The sequence below is a fragment of the Sabethes cyaneus genome, chromosome 2, assembly GCF_943734655.1.
Source record: "Sabethes cyaneus chromosome 2, idSabCyanKW18_F2, whole genome shotgun sequence".
Taxonomy (NCBI): domain Eukaryota; kingdom Metazoa; phylum Arthropoda; class Insecta; order Diptera; family Culicidae; genus Sabethes; species Sabethes cyaneus.
Genome location: NC_071354.1, coordinates 151,487,366 through 151,508,566, shown reverse-complemented (window position 1 = coordinate 151,508,566; position 21,201 = coordinate 151,487,366). Strand labels below are relative to the sequence as shown.

At 41.5% G+C, this 21,201-nt stretch overlaps 1 protein-coding gene across 2 annotated transcripts in view; it reads left to right on the top strand.

The window, feature by feature from the left end:
* Nucleotides 1-10,460: 10,460 nt before the first annotated feature.
* The window catches only part of LOC128738427 (peroxidasin), a 285,835-nt gene continuing 275,094 nt past the window's right edge, over nucleotides 10,461-21,201 (top strand). Inside the window, exons 1-2 of one of the 2 annotated variants that reach the window (XM_053833533.1) lie at nucleotides 10,461-10,817; nucleotides 11,201-11,648. The gene's annotated coding sequence lies outside the window, so the exon portion shown is untranslated. Of the gene's footprint in view, nucleotides 11,649-21,201 lie in introns of both variants that reach the window. The other variant, XM_053833532.1, reaches the window with a different exon arrangement.

Genomic DNA, 21,201 nt, shown 5'->3' with positions numbered 1-21,201 from the left:
ACAGGCGACAAATATCATCTTGCACGAAACCGAGATTCCGAAGATGATATTTACTCGGGCAATGTCCTGTCACCAGACCGGTAAACGTGCTGAGGTCTCTCTTATTGAGACTCAGCAGCTTCTGAGTAACCTTAATACTAGGCATTATAAATTTCTTTGATTGGGAGAGGCTGTTAGAGTCAATACGATCGTAGAAACTGGCCCTGCACAGGGATGGTTCGATCACTTTGACTCAATTTTGATTCATTTGACAGTACCGTCTCAGCAGAGCCAGATATGACAATGTTATGTATGGGGCATTTGTAGAACTAGTTCTAATCTACAACTTTTCTGAACAAAGTTTTGCTGTATCATTTGTAATTACGGTGCCACAACGCTAGTAACTCATCAGTGACTAAATGAACGTTCATTTAGTCACTAATAAGATACTAGCATTGTAGCACCGTAACTACAAAAGATACAGCAAAACTTTATTCAGCCAAATTATAGATAATAACCTGTTCTACAAATGTCTCATATATAACTTTGTCATATTTGACCCCGTTAAGACGGTACTGTCAAATGAATCAAAATTGAGTCAAAGTGATCGAACCATCCCTGGCCCTGCAATTGTCCTGCACTCTAACAGCTGGCTGCGAAGTCTGTCGTATAAAAAAACAGAAGGTCAAGTTTCGATAACGGAATGTAGCACCTAGGCTTTGATTTGCCTTGCTTTGCTTTTACTTACGCTGAAACAAATGATTCAATTGATCTAGATTTATTATCTATAGCGCTGTGGTTCCCAACCCAACTGTAGAGACGTCAGTGAGAACGCGAGATGATTTTGGAGAGTACCAGAGTAGGGAGAGAGACAATTTTAGAAGCATAGTTTCAGGGAGTAGATGTTGTACCGTTGGAGCGATAGGTTGGTAACAATAAACGTGCTTCTAAAGCCTACGAATAACCCGAGCAAGTGTTCTTATTATCAACGGGAATCTGAATATTCAATAAATGGTAAGATTCTACAGCAACCAGTTTTGAGTCGCGAATCTCTTGACGGAATTCAGTATTCAGTTTTGTTACGAGCTAAATTTTTAGTGATCGATGTCTCTGGCTGCTGCGAAATCTGAAGTTGTTCTCGTAAAACCCATGACTGTTCCTAGGCTCGAGCTAAAAGTCGCGGTTATGGTTGTTCGCAACCAGCAACCATTTATTATAGCAGTATTATTTAAGCATAATAAAAAAATCAATATTTTAATGACATTTAGTATGACTCAGATATCAGTTACACTCGATTGGTCACTTTTTGGATGGAACGGATTTAGACTAAAAGTTATATACACCAAGAATTCGATAGTTGGATCAAGTCATAACTGAGCGATTGATCCGGCTGATAGAAGACTAGACTTTGTATTCCGATTCCAAAAAAGTTTCGTGCGTTGTAAGTTAAAGTGTCTTTGAAGGCAAACGGTTTCGTTTTTGGAATACATTCCCGCAAAAAGTAAAAAGAAAATAATTCTAGCATAACCTGATTTTTTTTAAAATTTTTAATCAAGTCAAAGGGAAACTGAAACCTAAATTTCAAATGGATTTCAGAGTTTGCCAGTTAAAGATAATACGAAAAGATAACTGGTAAAGATTTAGATCGAGGTGTGAGTTTTATGAAAATTAAAATAAATTTCGAGTTCAGGGCGGGTTCGGATTCGACAAAAAAATAAAAATTCGAGCTCGGGTCGAGTTCGGGCTTGACAAAAAATAAAAATTCGAGTTCAAGTCGGGTCCGGGCTTGACAGAAAAAAATATTCCGGGTTCGGGTTTGCCTGAAAATAAAATTTCGGGTTTGGGTTTGACGGAAAAAAATTTTCGGGCCCGGTTCGGGTTCGGGCTTGGAAAATATGAAACCCGACCATCTCTATGGGGCAGCCTGCATGGGACGACAGCCTATGACTCCGTTACATCGGTAATCTACGACGAAAAGTTCGTAAAAAGACGAGGTGAAACTGAAGATGCAGAAGCGATGCTGAGGATACTCGCACAAGCTTAAGCATATCCTAATGAAATAAACACGCTAAAGAAGACACAGAACCCACCAGAGAAACGCCATGCGATAGTTGCTAAGACCAGTCCCATTTACAAATTGTGGCTATTTTGGATAGCGATGGGATCTTGCGAACGCTAGTCAGAATCGGTGCTGCTCCATTTGCACCGTCCGAAGCTAAGTTCCCGTTGCTACTGCCACGCCAATCGAGAAACAGTCCTCGACGAGAAGCGTTAACGATTTAAAATTGCCCGATTGAGATCGCTAATCTACAAGGTAATGTAGAACTGTGCATACTGTCATGTTAAGCGATCGAGCCCAAGACCACCTCATATGGCACTACTCCCAATATATCGAATGCAACCGTTTGTGAGTTAAATGATTTCAGGCCAATCATCGGTTGAGTTGAATTGAGATCGACTAGCTTATCTGGAACTTCTGTAAATCTTTCAACTACCTTACAGAATTTTTAGATTCTTCAAACCTCAAATAAAAAAAATTGAAAATAAATTAATTTCACATCAAATAACAGATGGTACTACTGCTTGGACTATTGGTGAATGACCAATGGGTAAAACCGTATTAAAATCATTAAAATAAATAAAATTGCTGCTTGGACTTACACTAAAGTTTTTTTTACACGGTTTGTCTTTTTTCGATCACTCAAGAATGGTGCAACTTAGCGACTATTTACAAACTACGTGACGAAAATCGGGCATGTCTCAAATTAATTGAGAAAAAATGAATGATCCCTTAGTTGCCCCGTTCTTAATAATCAAAAAAACAAACCGTGTAAAAAGAGTGCTTGAGTGTAAATCCAAATAGTAACATTTTTATCTGCGATTAAACGGTACGGTAATACGATCGAATCCATAAAATGCAAATTAGTTAGTAATTAGATAATAAATTTTCCCAATCCAAACAATAATCCCAGCTTTGGCTAAAAGTGCGTCAAGTTGAAGCATTTCGAATTCTATTGAAATAACCATGTTTGACTGGCAGAATTGTACAGAACTACATTGCACTGTATAGGTAGGTACTATACTGTACGCCGAAATAGCGCCAAATAAACATTATTCATTCAGCGATACCACAGATTCGACGCCATATGACATGCATAGTTAATGGTGTGAGCAATTTGATTAAAAATGATTCGAAATCTGCTTGGTCCTCTATGATGCGGTTTGCATACGAAGGAGTGTTGTTTAAAGCATATGATTTTTTCGGGTTCCGCAGATATGCACCACACGTTGCTTGAAGCTAACGGGGTTCGGGTTCTATCCGACTCCTGTTCCATCATTGAGAATGAAATTGGTTGATTGAATTATTAACTATCTGTTGAATATTTCTGCATTTAGGAGTTCGTTTTATCGACGGGACACTGTGCTCCGTAATTAACACCATCAAATGAATACTCAATGAGCTTTATTGTGTATTTCGAATAATTTTCCGGAGTAGATATAATATGTATATTAATGATAATATGCGTTAAAAGCATACGTCTATCCAGAAGCAAGGATAATATAAATTATTATTATTTTTCGTTCACTTCCGCAGCTCATCGACAGCTTTGCAGTTTGCCACTATATTGGCTAATTTTAAACATTTTGGTAAATAATATGAGCCAAAGCGGCTTTGAATGACGTCTAGTTAGAATTTTAAAGCTAATTTGTTAGCTAAAGTCTGTCTGCTGTAATTCGGATAAACAACCCTGGTTGAAACCAAGGTTGTATGCTGACAGGGCGAGAGACACTCACGCTTCCGTTGATTGTTGGCACAAGGAATAGTAAACTCAGCCTTGGGCAACTCCTACCCCTTCTATCAGGTGAGAGGCAACCTTTGACGGTGATCTTACTTCAGGATCGTCGATTTCCTGCTAGGTGCCAGGTGGTACCCTTGGATGGCATACAACAACGATTTATCCGAATCAAACTGCTGATTTATGGCATAAAGGTCATCATCGGGCATACAAATATATAGGTAGGATGTAAGGATTTCTTTTAACCCTTACTGATAGAGAATGCATATACATATACCTGCGAGGCTTTTTTGTATGCCACAGGGGCACTAGATTGAATCGCCACTGTGGCAGTCTTAATTGTTTATTGTTGATGTTAATTGTCAATGTTGGTGTTAATGATTATCTTTTGAGGCACGATCCGATTGCTCTATCACAGTTTACGAACTGCTTATACCCACTGATGGAGTTAAGCTAGATAGTTGTAATTTTGTACACTCAAGTACTTTTTTACACAGTTTGTTTTTTCGATTATTATGAACGGGGCAACTTAGGGACCATTCTCTCATGACTCAATGCATTTGGGACTGGCCCGACATTCGTCACGTAGTTTGTAAATGGTGCCTAAGGTGCACCGTTTTTAAGTAACCAGAAAAAACAAACCGAGAAAAAAATGAGTTTAGTGTACCCGACTTCGGGTTAATAAAATCCATGATGTTTTGGGCTTTGGGCTGCATGAAGAAAACTTTTGAAGAAGTTATGCCTATATAAAGCAAGAGCCCCATAATTACAGAGCAGATGCGTTAATCTTTCAATTTCAAAGATGCAAAATGGCAGGTTTCGGTTTCATCCGACATTTAATTAATAAAGAGCTGGACTGTGTCCAATTAGGTTAGGAGTTTCGTGATTGTGCGTAGTTCACTGCGAGTTAAGTTGAGTAGTTTTTTAGCTACTGTAGGATTTGAGTAGATAAACTGTGTAACTGTTTAGTCTACAACTTTGTATTTGATTCCAACGGGATGCTATCTTAACAACGTAATCTTAGCGGGCAGCACGGTCCTTGGCCTAGTAATCAAATAACAAATGACACCTTGCGCGTCAGTTAGCCTATTTATAAGGCTAAAGCTAATACCATTAACAATACACAGAACGCAAATATGCGCACTTACACAACGATAAAAAAGTTGTATTCAAACTTATTGAACACCCTGTATATGAATCGTTTGAAATTATTCCTCAATGCGTATGTCCTCAATGCGTATGTGCATCGAAAATGGTACGTAAAACTTAGTTTTGCGTAAATCGAATACGACTTTGATGGACACATCGAACGTGCAGGAACGTGCTGCTCGAGCCAAAGATGCTGATTGATGGATACATATCAGTATGTACTTCTCATTTGTAACCTTAAAATACATATGAAAATGCTAGCTGGGTGTTGGACTACTGAACCGGTTTGATGATTATGATATAAAATGAAAGGTATTTCAATGAGCTTTTCGAAAGAAACATAGACAGGAAACTGAAAGATTTATATGATTGCTAAAACATTGAAAATATTCATTTCTTATGTTTTTATTGAGCGCCACGTGGTTTCGATTTTTGATCCTCAATTTAAAATCAGTGACCCAAAATTAGTTAAAGATGTTATTTTTAGCCGATTTGAAGTAACTTCTGACTTTTGGTCCAGCTTTGTATGGAGGAGCGCCACCGTGCGTCACAAATTTCCTGGGTATGATATTAAAGTCATCTGCAAAGTCTAGGAATTGGCTAACCTTGGTGAAAATCATGCATCTTGTTTCGGAGTCCACTCGTTGGATCACCGTCAAGAGCGATGTTGAATAGCACGCATAATAAGCCGTCACCTTGTCTCAACCCTCACTGCGTCTCGAAGGGACTCGAGAGTGTCCCCGAGATGCTCACGAAACATATCACTTGATCTAATCTAAGGGCCCGTACAGAGTACAAGCGGCAGCGACGCGACGCGACTTCGCTCACATGTTGCTTAATGCCCAGTCCTACTTCGGGCGAAAAAGGGTTGCGCGTATAATTGCAGCAACAAAAGTCGCGTCGCGTCGCAGGCCGCTTGCACTCTGGCGGTACCCTAACTCTGATCAGTCGCGTCAGTTTATCCGGAAAACCGGGCTCGTGCATTATCTGCCATAGCTGGTCTCGATCGACTGTATAGTACACTAAAGTCTTTTTTTACACGGCTTGTTTTTTTTTTATTGCTCAACAACGGTGCGACTTATGGACCATTTACAACCTACGTGACGAATGTCGGGCTGGTTCCAAGTATATTGAGAAATAAATGAATGGTGCCTAAGTTGCCTCGTTCTTAATAATCGAAAAAACAAACCGTGTGAAACAAGTACTTGAGTCTACCTAAAAATAAAAAATAAGAAAACTTATCCAATTTAATTCTACTATGTGTATTTTATTCACGACAGATACGTATTTCGCCTACGACTTGCAGGCTTCCTCAGTGTCTGTTTTCGACGTTCGAAGGTCGTAGGCGAAATACGTATCTGTCGTGAATAAAATACACATAGTAGCATTAAATTGGATAAGTTTTCTTATTTTTTATTTTTAGGTTTCGTATTCTACTAAGACGCTCCAAAAACTTCAGTCAAGTACTTGAGTGTATGCTGCTTTGAAATCAATAAAAATGCGATGTATGTTCAACCGCCCAGTTAGTTTTGAATCTCGCCTACGCGGTGCATGCTAGATAGTACTCCCGACATTTCTGTAAGATCTGTTGGCTGGTAAAAATTTGATCCATGGTTGCGCGAACCCTCATGAAGCTCCTTATAATTCTCTACGAAACTTTGAGCTATCGGTGACAGCCAGCGTAACAGATTTTGGGAGAGTACCTTGAGGCGGCGTTTAACAGCGTTATGTCGCGATAGTTGCAGCAGTCGAGCCGATTACCCACATTGTAGATAGGACAAACCATCCCTTCCATCCATTTCCCCGTTAACTTCTCCTTCTTACAATTCTTGGAAATAACCCAGAGAAGAGACATTGCCAGCGTTTCTCGGCCATGTTTATAAAGCTATGCTGGTAGACGGTCCTTACCAGTGGCTTTGTTGGTCTTCAGCAACCCGATTTCTCATTTGATTTCTTGGAGATCAGGTGCTGAGACATTACTATCTTCCATGTGCACTACCACTTCCGTTGCGCCTCCTTCTGCAACTTCATCATTGAGGTGTTCATCGAAGAGTTGCTTCCACCTGTCGACCACTTCGCCCTCATTTGTGATTTCCCTTCCTCGTCCCTATACATGCCAGGTTTCGGTTCGTAATATCACTACTACATGGCTCAAATATTAGTTACGTTGTGGTGCGTCTCAGCGGATACAACACAAAAATTGCAGGTATCTATTAATCGCTGCCTTGTGGCATCTTACTTACTTTACTTTAGTGGCAACGGTCCGTTACCGATCCTGCGCCGAACGAATTATGGTCCTCCCGTACCGTCGGTCCTGGGCTGCCGTTCTCCAATCCAGTGTTGCCATATTTACAGATTTATCTGGAACAGTACAGATTTTTCCGATTTTTTTGGTACAGATTCTGTACAGTACAGATTACAGATGGGTACAGATTTTTTTGGGTGTCAAAAACTAATTTTTTCTTTCAGTTTTGTTACTTGAAATCAATAGAGGAGCACTTCTTGACATGAATGCAAACAAAACAACACGTGTCTGTCTTTAAGGTTAGCAAGAATATGTACCAATATCATCATAGAAATCAGTAATTTGCGATTTTTGTATTTTTTAAAGCAAACAAACCAGGTTTTCCTATGTAACAAACCAACTTTGTGGTACAGATTTTTGAAAGCAAAAGTACAGATGAAAAAGATTTTTTTTACCTTCCAGTACAGATGATTATGTGGCAACACTGTCCATAGGTCTTCTCAAGCTTGTCGTAAAACTCGTCTTTAGCATCATCGGATTTATCATTTGTCGGTGCGTATAAGTTGATTAGGCTATAGTTGAAGAATTTGCCCTTAATCCTCAACACGCTTATATGGTCATCTACGGGCCTCCACCGGATAACTCCTTGCTTTTGTTTTCCCAACACTGCGAAATCGACTCCATGTTCTGCTTTCTTACCGCCTCTGTAGTAGATGTGGTACTTGAAAGAAGTGCCTGCAATAGGGTCTACTGCACGGAACTCCCTTTCTCCGGAATTTGGCCACCGAACTTCCTGAATAGCAGCGATTTCCACTTCGAGTTGATGCAGCTCTCGAGCAAGCAAGCCAGCCCGTGCCGGTTCATGGAGAGTTCGGACATTCCAGGTACCAAGTTGCCAATCGTTATCCCTTAATCGTTTCCTTGTCCCTTGCCGTGTCCTATACCGATTGTTCCGTCCTGAATTTCTTTGTTCGATATTCGTGGTAATTGAGTTTTCGGTATACTACCTCACCGGGGTCGCGATACCTACATCCCGCTGATGGGTCTACTATCTTAGGTATAGCTTGCGGGATACAGCATTTCATATTCAGCCGCCCGTTACGAGACAGACGCTGTGTGAGCCGCCCCTCACCAGGAGAACAGGCGCTCTAGTTCGCACCTCCTAGCTTAGCTGCTTCAATAAGTACATGAAGCATTTCCTGTTTGTGAAGCCCTGTGGCATCACAAATAGATATTTAACTCCATCGAGAACGTAAGTCGAAATGGTCTGGAAACATCTTGAGGAGAGGAGTAAATATGATCCGAAAGGACAACGAAGAAGAGGCAGACCCAGAGCCTTATAGCGATCCAGCTATGAGACTAAAAACACGAGTTTGATCAATTTCATAGGAACGGAGCCTTTCTCCGAAAACTCGCGCTGAGAATCGCGGATTAACACGCTTACGGACGAACAACGTCACTCGCAGTACCTTGTATGTTGTAAGGGCCTGCATAGTGTCGTCGTCCTGAAAGTAAAAACAAGTTAGATTAAAACTTCTCGGTCGGTGGTTTCTACAGTTGACGGAGGAAGAGGCACAATCTGTGTGTCTAAAAAAACCCAAAACCAGATACGTCGCTAAATTAATAAGGGAGGTTGCGCAGTCTCCCTTTGTCCAGCGCCTCTACGGTTCAAAGGTACACGGGTACCAGCGAGCCACACGCCCTGGCAGGTGTTGTGGGTTCAAATCCGGTTAAAATCTCTTGTTAAGCGTAGCTACCTATTACCCCCCCCCCCCCCCCCCCTTTCTTTCCACTCTTTCCCCTCCTTACCCAAAAAAATTTTCATTACTTTCCCCTACTGTCCCTCCATCAATTGTAGAACCGTCATTTCAAAATAAAATTTCAACTTGATTGGTCGGAAATGGATAAAAAATGAGAATTACACTGTTAATAAAAAAAACTATGGGGTCAATCCCGGCGTAGTGGTTAGCACTCACGCCTCTCACGCCGCGGATCCGGGTTCAAATCGCAACCCCGCAGAAGTCACGAATGATCTAAGCTGTTAAAGTGACTATAATAAAAAATAAATTTTAATACCTCGAAACAACCCCTTATTCGCGAAGCAGCCTGATAGTTAAAAAAAGCTTTTTTTAGCCAGCTTAGAGATCTATGTCACGTGATAGTTCCTAAATTTGAATTGAAACAACGAAGAAGAAGAAGAAGAAGAAGAATAGGACTTTCAAATGGAGTAAAATTTTTTTGGCACTTATATATTGGGCCGCCATATTGAATTTTATCTTCAAATCGCCTTTTTTGTCATGAACGTCCCAACCGTTTCAACGGGACTTAGGCTCATATGTTCTATTGATATGGAAATCATGATTTTACGATAAGCATAAAATAATATGCAGTACTGGGCACCGCTAATTCGCTAATTTGATCTTAGTTTAATTAGGAAAAGCCATGTAATACATACAAATTAGTAATAGTTTGTACAGTAATAGATTACAATGCAAGTTGTTGCGATATGTTGAAAAATAAACAGTGACTGTTAATTTGCAGTTTGCGATTAGTGAAATTTCCACGATTATCGATCAAATTATATCGGTTAGCGAATTAGCTGTGCCCAACACTGATAATATGTATTCCTAATAGTTTGGGTAGTTAGGATGCTGATATTATTTTCATGCTATTTGTTTCTTCTCAAAATAATGTTTGCTTCAATATTCAATATTTCAACGCAAAATCTCGCCTGACAGATTCCTACGTCAACTTTGTGTTACGTCTGGAACACAACCCTTTTCATTTATCACGCAATCTTGTTCTTGATCAATCTTGGTCGTTTATAACTTACACAAGGGTGCACCGTTTATTTTATCTCAACTGAATAAATTTTTATTTTTATTTTTGTAGATTTTTTAAACTTTTTACATTTAATAAGCTTTTAAATTCTGTCAACACGTTGTATTGGCCTTCTTGCACACTAAATTCAATCCTGGACGGCCGCGTGGGAGGCAAATAGTCTGTATATACAGGAAAAGGATGAACTTTCTCTCATTCCTGCTTGGATTCTGCGACAGCGACGCATCGTATATCCCAGTTCTCTCGCCGCCGCGCCGTTGCATCCGGTATCGTTGTTAATCTCGGCACGGTATCTGAATGGGCGCCGCTCCCGGCGAGTGGAAAGTTTAGTATCGCTCTCTCATGATTTCAGTGTTTATGACTGCTCTACTATAGAACCACATAAGAGATATCATCCAGAAGCCACGCTATCCGGCAGTCTTTCGTGGACCGGTATTCGAGGTGGACGTTTCCGTAGTCGAGCAGTTGCGCGCTTCTTACAGATTTCATTCAGCCAGACAGTTTAGACAATTGTTAAAGGGTGGTTTGGCCAACCACCCACTTGACGCCTGTACCCGCTAGTTCCCGCGGTGGTATGAGAAGTTTGTCTGATTGTGACGGGATCTAGACGATACGAATAGGAGCAATATCGTCGGGGGCTCTTGGGGTAGGTCCGGCGGTCGTCAGCGCACTAGGGAATGACAATTCAAGAAGTATAGCTAGAGTTCGTGTGGAAACTATATAAATGATTTACTCTCGGCGTCTTGTGATTAATTAATTGTAGTGATTCTTATGGAATTGGATCAAGCGTGACAGTACAAGCTGATGTGTGACATGTTTTCGTAATTGTTATGAGTTTGTAAATGGTGAGGACTTTTCAATTAAGCAGCTGAGCATGCAGTGTAGTGTTTGAATTTTGCATATGAAAACAGTATTAGTGGAGTGATGCTGTGCGCGCGGATGCAGAGCTTAAAGTGGTAACCGCTCTCGCCAAGCTGATAAGCTCAAAACATAAGTGTTAAGTCCAGTTAGTTTTCTTATCTCGGACTTTTAAAACGCAGCAGAGAATTGTTTTGTGGAATTAGTTCGGCTGTAGTATTTCCGTATAGTAGAGAAGCAAAGAAAATAAGGAAATTTTCAATGCTGTGTCCTGTGACTGAAAGTTGAAAAGTCTGCTGTAGACAAAAGCTGAAGCGGTATAATATTCCAGGTTTATATTTATGTTGTCGTGTTTGCGGATAATATCCCTGTGAAAAGAAAACAATATAAGGATAAACGAGTGAAAAACTGTTCAGAAAAAAAGGCAAACCGTTTCGGGCGCGAGAGACCAAAAAAAAAAGAAAAGTGATTATTGTGCGGAAGTGAAACAGTGGAAAGCGGAAACATAAAGGCCTGTTGGCGATTCAATGCACCGCTTTTCCGACTGGCAGAAACGCGGTAATCTTCGAAGTGTATAAATGTTTTAGGGATTTGCTGAATTTATAATCGTCTGGGAGTAGACAACTACTAGCAGGTTTTGGTTTGGTCGCGTTCTCGGTCGCGTTTTCATCGCGGTCTGTTGATCCGATCCCGCCCTTCGGTGATGGCTTTTTGGTGTGGGATAATAAATCGTGTTCCAGAATAAGAGATATAAGAGGGGAAGCCGGAATTGTAGGCAGGTAAGTTGGATTCGGAGGTGTAGTCAGTGAATTTGTTACTTAGGGTGCGAAATTGAACTCGGAAATATCTTGTTTTGTTCTAGTCTAGTGTTGACTTGAATTCAATCTGAAAAACCAGCCATCGAAACTCGATTGTAGAAACTATTGAATTAATGATCAAATTACAAAAGCGGGATGTGACACTGATGCAGCTATGTTATGCTATCTGAGGCAATATGCAAAACTCAGTGGCCCGGCCCTAGACTCTATCTGCCACATCGTTGAATCATGCATGTCTAGGTAGAGTCCGTTGAATTCGAGTCCGGCATTATTTGGTTCGAATTTTAAGCCGGTTCAACTCGCGGATCTGGTTTGGTAAGAGCGAAGACCCTTTTGGCTAATTTGTTGAAGGGATTTTCGGTTAAAGGCAACGTACTCATAACTTAATTAGCGTACTTTTTTATAATACACTTTATTTTTTGTATTTATTGTTGGTGTACGAGATCAATTTTAATGTCAAATTAGCAACATTTTCACTTATTTTAGGTGCGTCATTTAAACAGTATATATCTAATGCAAATTTTCCAAGCTATTCTCATGCTAATTTGTTAATTTACGTTTTAAAGTCCAGGGAGTGGCAGCCGAGTCATTTTCTGATTTTTCTGCTCTTTTCTATTCACGCCTTGCCCTACCCTAAGAGTACTGTCTATTTTCTCCGACTATGCCCTTCGTATATGGTGAAGACTACCGGTAAAAAAATTATTGGAAGTTTTATGTCTAACAACTTTCCTGAAGACAACAAGGACTGTAGGGTTGTAGAAGGAAAGATTTTACATAAACTAACTATTCAATATATACTAGATTTAATCCATGATGGCTATAAAGTATTGCTTCATCAATTTGTGAATTAAAAATTTAATGTTCTATCACATGGCCGATACTTTTTCTATGCTAAGATTGCTGATTGTTATTGCCGTTGGATGGTTTGCTCTCTTTCAGAGTAATAATCGATACAAAAAATAGTGGTTACAATTTTTGCAGCTTTTCACACCAGAGGGCTTAGCCACCTCAATAGCTGGTTCTGCTTTTAGACATCTCTTTATGTATGTCATACTCTACCTGTATCTAGAAGTCAAAAGTGCTATCAATTACGTCGGAACAAGGTCAAGAAAGTGCTCGAAGCTGTCAGCACGATTCTGCTTCTTCTCGATAATAAGGAATTGCACGTATGTTCCTTTTTGCGTGCTTCGGAGGAGGACACACCTGATGTTTGGAAACCAGACTGTTGCCATTCCTCCTGCTACGGTGCGGAAGTGTGATATTATTTGTACAAGCCCTTTTGGATGTTGATGGCATTTCCACCGTCAAAAGCAGAAGTTTAAAAATGGAAATTTACTATTTTTCTATTAAGTAACAAAAATCACATGTTAAGGCCCAGGCCTAATGCATGCGGATTTTACTACGTTGCGGCTATTTGACAGTTTTTTCATGGGTTTTCTGTCAAATTGCCGCAACGTAGTAAAATCCGTATGCATTGTGTCTGGGCCTTTAGTGTCGTAATCGGGCGCCTACTGGACTGTGGAATCTAATTGCTTCCACCAAGAGACAAACAATGAACGATTGACGACAAAATTTCGGCGTTCGCTACACGTTCTCTTAAGAGTCTTAACGGGAAATTAGCAATCATTGACTTTTCGTCGGAGAGCCCAATTTCGGAAGCAGCTTTTGGGCCCAAAAGCGGGGTTCTGTTTGTGAAAATGTAAATACTGCATTCTTCTTGCCAATCTGAACACAGCGAATATATTTTTATAAACAGAATTTTTGTTTCAAACAAAAAAACTGCTTTTGAAATTGGCAGAATCGATGACTGCTAATTTCACCTTAATACAACATATCAAATTTTCAGAATTTTAAGACCTGTCATCAGACCACAAATGACCACAAATTCCATGGGTGCATCACTGATACTACTTTGCGTATTTTGCTGAAGGTTTCGTCACTGGTCGTAATAAAAGCGTTCTTGATGCCGGTCCATTGCTCTTCGATAGTTCTACCAGCTGCCAACTTCGTGGTTCGGGATTCAAGTTGTATGATAAAAACTCTTTTCATCGCGGGATTCTTCAATTAGCGGATTTCGTAACGACACCCAACTCTCCTCCCGTCGCTGGACATGTGCGATGTGCACAATAATACGTAACATCGATACCCCGCGTACCTGCAGTTATAAAAATAGACCCCACATCGGTAATTAGCCTCTTACCCAGCAGCTCCTAACCCTACCCCCTCGTGATACCAGCCAGAATACGAGCAAACTTAGTGGAGATCGGGTAACCAATCCCTGTGGAAACTGAGCTCGTATACCGACAGGGAACGCTTTCGCTTCCGCTGAGTGTTGGCAAATGGAACAGCCTTGCCAGCCGTGAGCGCATGTCTCCAGGTTAGGGGCGGCTCACGACTGTGATCCCACTGCACAGTGAATCGCCGTTTCCGTACCAGGTATGCGACTGTATCCCAGGTTAGCGGCTGCATACAACAGCGACTGATCCGGAGCGGCCGTCTGACTTAACAAACGCTATGTCTCACCAGCTATACACAAGACGGCAGCCCTGTTCGCGAGACTAGGCATCGGCGCCCTAGTAAGGCGGTATGCTTAAAAAACTTATGCTAGGAGAAATTCAGGAAATGAACTACAACGGAATAATCGGTATAGATTCAGGCAAAATTCCACCAATCCCACCAACTTCACAGTAGCGAGACAACAGGTTGAGCAGGTAGACGCCTTCAAAATCTTGGTAGCCAGAAACGCAGAGACAACGCAAAAACTGCAGTTTTTTATTAACCGGTGCCTGCTATATATCATTCGTGCCTAGTGGCCTGATAACTGGATATCCAATGAGGAACTCATTGTCGATGTCATCAATGGCCAATAGCAACAGAAACTCGTGAACGCAGGTGGAAGTGGATCGGCCACACCTTGAGGGAAGGAGCGAACGAAACCTGCAGAGAAGCAGTCGACTAGAATCCGCAAGGACAGCGTAGAAGAGGCAAATCCAGAGGATCATGGCGACGCAGCTTAGCCAACGACATCCAGGCTGTAGACGAAAACCTGCCCTGGCGACAGGTAAAAGCTATGGTGGGTAACCGTCAACAGTGGAGATCTCAGATTTCATCCCTTTGTTCTGCCAGACCGGCGGACATGACATGAACACATAAGTAAGTAATCCAGGCAAAAGAAAAAGGACAACGATTATTGGAAACTTGGTACTTGGAATGTCAGGACTCTACTTCAATTGAAAGCTGCAGAAGACTAATCGCCTAATCAACTAATCAACAGGCTATTAGCTTTCATTTTGCTCATCTTATGCATACAGAGGCAGAGCAATCTACTTTTCACAACGATCAAGTGCTTTCGTTTTCTGTTCAACCGTTTCCTCTCCCTTCGAACGATGCCTGAACACTGGTTTCTCTTACATCTTGCGCAGAAGGAGCATAGCGACAAGGAGAGCTAATATTTTCTTCGCACCCTGGAAACACGAGACTATTCGCTCCGTATCCCAAAGAGAATATGCGATAGGCAATTATATGGACTGGAACAATTTGCTCCGTGACCTTGAGAGCATGCATTCGGCCAACTTTGTTGCAGTCAGAGGAATGGCTATCTGTAGTACCTAATTTGTATGACGGAACATTCGGAAGTACTGGAACAATTCTCGCACACAATTCGGAAGTACACCTGGAAACACCCTAATGGCCTCAGATTAGGCCTGCTATCCTTCCGGGGACCAAACGTCGACGCGGACCACTATCTCGTAGCAAGCAAGATCCGCACCCGGTTGTCCAACGTGACCGTTGCGGTTTGACGCAGAGTGTCAACGAGCGACTGATGAGAAGAAGAAGAAGAAGAAGAAGAAGAAGAAGAGAGAGAGAGAGAGAGAGAGAGAGAGATATGCTAGAGCTACCGAAAAGAGACTTCACCGTCGTAAGACACGTCAGCACTGGGATCGCGATTTTGCGGAGACGGAGAATTGCTTCGAGAGGCACGATACGAGAAGCTTCTTTAATGCGCTCAACGGAATCAGGAACCGGACCGTGCCAACTCTTGTTATGTGCAACGACAAGGTGGGGAACCTGATTACAGAAAGATCGTGAGCGGCTAGGCATTGGAAAGAACGTTTCGATGCATTGTTGAATGCAGAAAAAGAGGGAGCGGTCAACAGAAATAGGATAACGATTAAGGATGATGGACTAGCTGTGGATCCACCAACTCTGGATGAGGTTAGAAAAGCAGCAAGAGAGCTGAAAAACGGCAAAGTAGCTGGAAAGGACGGCATCCCCGTCGAACTTTTGAAAGTAGGGAGCGAACGGCTGTATCGTGCAATCCATCAGGTTATACTAAAGGTATGGACTGAGGAGGAACTACCTACGGACTGGTTGGAAGGTCTCATATGCCCTATTTACAATAAGGACCATTGACTCGAATGCAGCAATTTTCGAGGTATTACTCTCCTCGATTCTGCATACAAAATTCTATCCCGCATCCTGGTTCACAGACTGCGGCTGTTGCAGGAAAAATTTGTTGGCGAATATCAGTGCGGTTTTCGAGAGAGACGCTCCACGACGGATCAAATGTTTACCTTGCGACAGATCCTCGATAAATTTCGGAAATGCAACTTGCAGACTCACCATTTGTTTATAAACTTCAAGGTGGCGTACGATTCAGTTAAACGAAATGAGCTGTGGCAGATTATGATTGAACATGGTTTTCCAACAAAACTGATTTGGCTGATACGTTCAAAACCCTTGTAACCGATGGTTACAAGTTTTTGTATTGTCTCCGCCAATTTAGAATGCTATTTCAAACTGCTCGAAAACGCCCCTTCCTAAGTCCACCCCCGAGCAAACTGTCGACAGTTGGAGTGATAGCTCTCCAAGTCTGCGGACGGAGAGATGATTCCGAGAGGAAAGTTTGCTCCGATGTGGATAGCGAGTACCCATCGCTGGGCGAGCTGTCATCTGTGTGGGTTATAGCGCTCCACGTCTTATAGACGGATCGGTAACTCAGGCGGGACGGCTCGACTAAATGGAACACAATGACCGTATGGGTTATATCATTCCATGTCTGCGGACGGAACGGTAACTCACGGTGGTAAGCTTCCTTAATACACTCTCGAAGACTCGCAACAGTATGGGTGATAACCATCCAAGCCTGCGGGCGGACGGATCACTCATACATAGCCGCGCACAGATACGTCGGAGATGTAACCAAGGTATTCAATACCACAGGATGACACTACCGAGGGAATTGTCCAAAAACGGCCTATTGTTTGGAATCGGAAAGCTTTTGAAAGCCCGATTCCAAACTGACAGAAGCTTTAAAAAGGCTCTATTCAAATAACTAGGGAGTATTCGATCTCGGAAGCTAACCGAAGTTAGAAGTGCGCGCGGTGTTCGAAACGAGAAGTTTTGTTTAAAATTTGTATTATCTCTATTTGTATAATGTTTTGTGTAAATTGTAAAAGAGGTAATTGTTGATAGGTAAAATGGCCTGTATTGTTTGTTAATATGTGATATAAAAGACTGATTGTAAAACTTATAGGCAAGGTGTGAAGAAGAAAATCAACTATACAAAGTTATCAAAGCAAATCAAATAAGTGAAAATAATAGTGCCAAAAATAGTAGAAACAAAAAGGTAATTTAAATTAGGAATTAAGTTCACAAAAAAACGTTGCTGGTGGTACGGAAGGCTAAATTTAAGGCTGAAGTGATATGATAGCTAATCCTCTCGAACAGGTCCTTGAGGGGCCTTTTATTCTCAATTCTGGTCTTCACAGATATCGGAGCGTCTAAACGGCCTTCATCCGTGACGGTGACGATCGACTTCGTCCACCATCAGCACATACCGGTTGCTTCCAAAAGCCAGCAATACCGGAGATCGATACTACGTTGCGGGGCGGTTGAAGCCAGTCCACGCCAGAATCATCCCACTAGCCAGGGCGAGGCTAACCATACTGGCACGCTCTATGCCGGGGATGGTGAAACGCCCAGTTCAACAACGGACCGAAGGAACGAGGAAAGCCTTGAAAGTATACACCAGCAACATGAAAAGCGCGCAAGTAATCTAGGCTAAGCATAATTATTGTAGGGCCAGGGAAAAATAAAATGGCAAGGTAGACGTTAAACCTATTCTTTTCAACTTCACTGAACATTATCCTATAGTATAAATTCTATTGCTATTCGCGAATCGGACTCAAAAGGAGTCGGCAGCCCTCGTCTGTTAGTTTCCACTTCGAACGACTGACTGGTTGTTTGGTTGATCCTTTGCAGCATCCCGGTACATGGTAAGATTATCCCTTTGGTTACAGTTATTCGTGAAAATTGGTTTGCTTCGGCTATTGCTGTCCCCGAGTGAATTTACGTGAGTGTATTAATTTAGCCCAGAGACCTACACACCCTATTCCCCATCTGCATTTCCCCTCCCCCAACCGCTGAGCAGTTAGAGGCTAACACCCTTGATAGTTCAAAATAAAGCGTCAGAATAGCAGGTGCGACATCAGACCCGCCAGTGAAGTTAGATGGTTTGAAGTAAGGTGACGGACTATCGAATTTGCTGTTCAATATTGCATTGGCTGCAGTTTTTGAGCGTCTTAGTAGTTCGAAAACAGACACTGAGGAAGCCTGCAAGTCGTAGGCGAAATACGTCAAGATTAAAATATACATAGTAGAATTAAATTGGATAAGTTTTCTTTTTATTTAATTTCCATTGCATTGGAAGGTGTTATTCTAAGGGCAAGCGTGCAGAGAAGCGGTACCATCATTACGAAATCTCGTGTGCTCTTAGGCTTTGTGGACGACATCGATACTATAGGTGTTAACAATAGAGCTGTGAAAGAAGCGTGCACGCATCTTAAAGAGGAAGCTGCGAGGATAGGGCTTATCATAAATTCTACCAAAATAAAGTGTATGGTGGCTGGTAGAGAGCGTGATAGCCCTTCGGTTGATGGAACTGCGGTGGTGCTAGATGGACATGCTTTTGAAGTGGTCGACGAATTTGTTTACCTTGGTACGTTAGCGACATATGACAACGATGTGAGCCGTGAAGTCAAGAAGCGGATAGCGGTTGCCAACAGGGGCTTCTACGGATTACGTAGCCAGCTGAGATCCCGCTACCTGCAGCCCCGTACAAAACTAGCGCTCTATAAGACGCTAATTCTCCGGGAGTGACTCTACGGCAACAAAACGTATACGTTGAAAGAGAGCGACTGACGAGCTGTTGGCGTTTTTGAGCGCAAGATCCCGCGACCAAATCTTGGCGGCTTATTAGACGAAGGAGTGTGGCGCAGGCGCATGCATCATTATATATCCCAAGTATACAAAGATGCGGATATTGTGGAGCGACTAAAACACGGCAGGCTATAATGGACTGATCTCGTGGCAAGGATGCTGGGTAAGAGACCAGTGAAAACAACATTTAGCAGAGAACCCCACAGAGGCTGATAACTTCGAGGCAGATTCTTTTCTCGTTGGATGAGCGTTATTGATGAGGATGCTAGAGCAGCGGGTGTTATGTGCGACTGGAGAGCGGCAGCACAAGACCAAGAAATGTGGAAACGGCTCCTGAATTCACCATGAATTGTCGCCGAAAAAGTAAGTAAGTAAGCATTTGTACGTCAAAATTAATTCAAGCCTGATTTCATAATTAAAGTTAAGACAACCAAACATAGGGTTGGTTCATTCTTGACAAGGTTGAATTACAGATCCTTAGTTTTTTTTCCAAATCACGATGGGATAGCTCCGAATTTTCCATGGGAGCGTACAAAGAAAAAGCACAGCAACGAAATCACAGGATGTGAACAATGCATTTTTGGTTAATTTTTATGCAGTAGAAGAAAAGTTATGACCAGTTGTATTGTGGAGATTCCATCATCTTAGGCTCCTACTATTGCCACTACTACTACTATTACTACTCCTATTGCTTCTCCTCTGCACCTCCCCCCTCCCTCGTGTTTGACAAGCATATCTTCAATGTGTTGGTGAAATACCAACATATTAAGTAAGTATTATTCAACTACGAATTTGCATAGCACTCGTAAAATTGCTGCAAAGTACAATTAGTATTGCAATAATTTTGTGGTTGATGGCCTTCAATTTGGAGAAGTAGTTAAAAAAGATGGTAGGTCGATACGGTTACCAGCACAAATGGACTAGAAATTAAGATACCCCTCTCAATGAAAAGTTTGAAAATTCGCAAGAATATAGCAGAAAATCCACCTTCTTAGAGTCCCACGCGAAAATTATTAGTGTGGTTTTTTCTGCGTCTCACACACACATTTGCAATTTAGCAACTCTGTTTACCTCCAATTTGACACCTCTGACACCTCTTTGTTTGGAAAGCATATCTTCAATGTATTGATGAATACAGGATAATTAACGTCCAAATATATATTTGCGTAGAACTCGTAAAATTGCTGCAAAGCACAATAGCTAACAAACATTTTTTTGAATTTTCTCCTTTAAAGCCTTATGGAAAACCAAGAAGCTAATATCCCTTATGTTTTTGTATGTTATTTTTTCTACGAGAAACGAAACACGTTTGTGTGGCCTACCCCTAAATGGTACAGACTATATTACGGGATTACGTGGCACCTAAGAGCACAGCACAGCTTGGTGTTACATTCCGCATTCGGAGCTTGACATTCTAATTTTATTCGCCAGACTTTGCAGCTAGCTGTCAGAGTACATGACAACTGCGGGGCTAGTGCTACGATGCTATTGAATTATACAGCCTCTCCCAGTCGGGATTCGAACATACGACGGCCGGTTTGTTAGATCAGAGTAGTAGCTCGTGTCCAACTGGGAGATTACGTGCACCTACGGTGTTATAAATTTAGCATATTTGAAACACAGGTTCTCATCATTTCAAGTGTGAGGTATGTGTTTTATGCTTAGGAATTAGAGCTACGTACGGCAAGTGTGAAAAAGGAAGCATCAAAACGATATAGCATTACTGTCGTTTTTTCGACCATCCGGTGCCTGTATCTCGCAAAACAAACAATTCCTTTGAGAACATTCTTCAATTTGCTTTGTCGATGGAATGTGAAAATCAGACTTAAGTTACGATTGTTGCTCTTGAATATGTACCTTACGATTCGGTTGGATTCACATCAGCATAAATTATCTCGTGCAGTGGCAAAATCTCGACCATTAACATAGAACGGACGTTTAATTGGGGACGACAAACTCTTTATGTCAAGCGATTGTTGTCTTATTGGATTCATATTGAAATGCTGTTTAATCTTGAAAAAGAGAGAAGTAAATTCATGATTATAAGTAGATATGTGATAATATTATGGAATTGGATGATATAATTACAATGGGTTGTTGTAGTATATTATTTTTTAATCACACAGTTATTAAACAATATTACAAAAAAATAAATAGTAGCCAGTTTTCTGTGGTTTACCATACAGTGTGCGAATGCAATCTTCTGACAATCCAAGTCGTAACCAACGTAACAAGCATTGCGGTTCTAGCGAATTGTATCCCCAAAACGCAAAGCTCTAAAGAAGACTTTAAT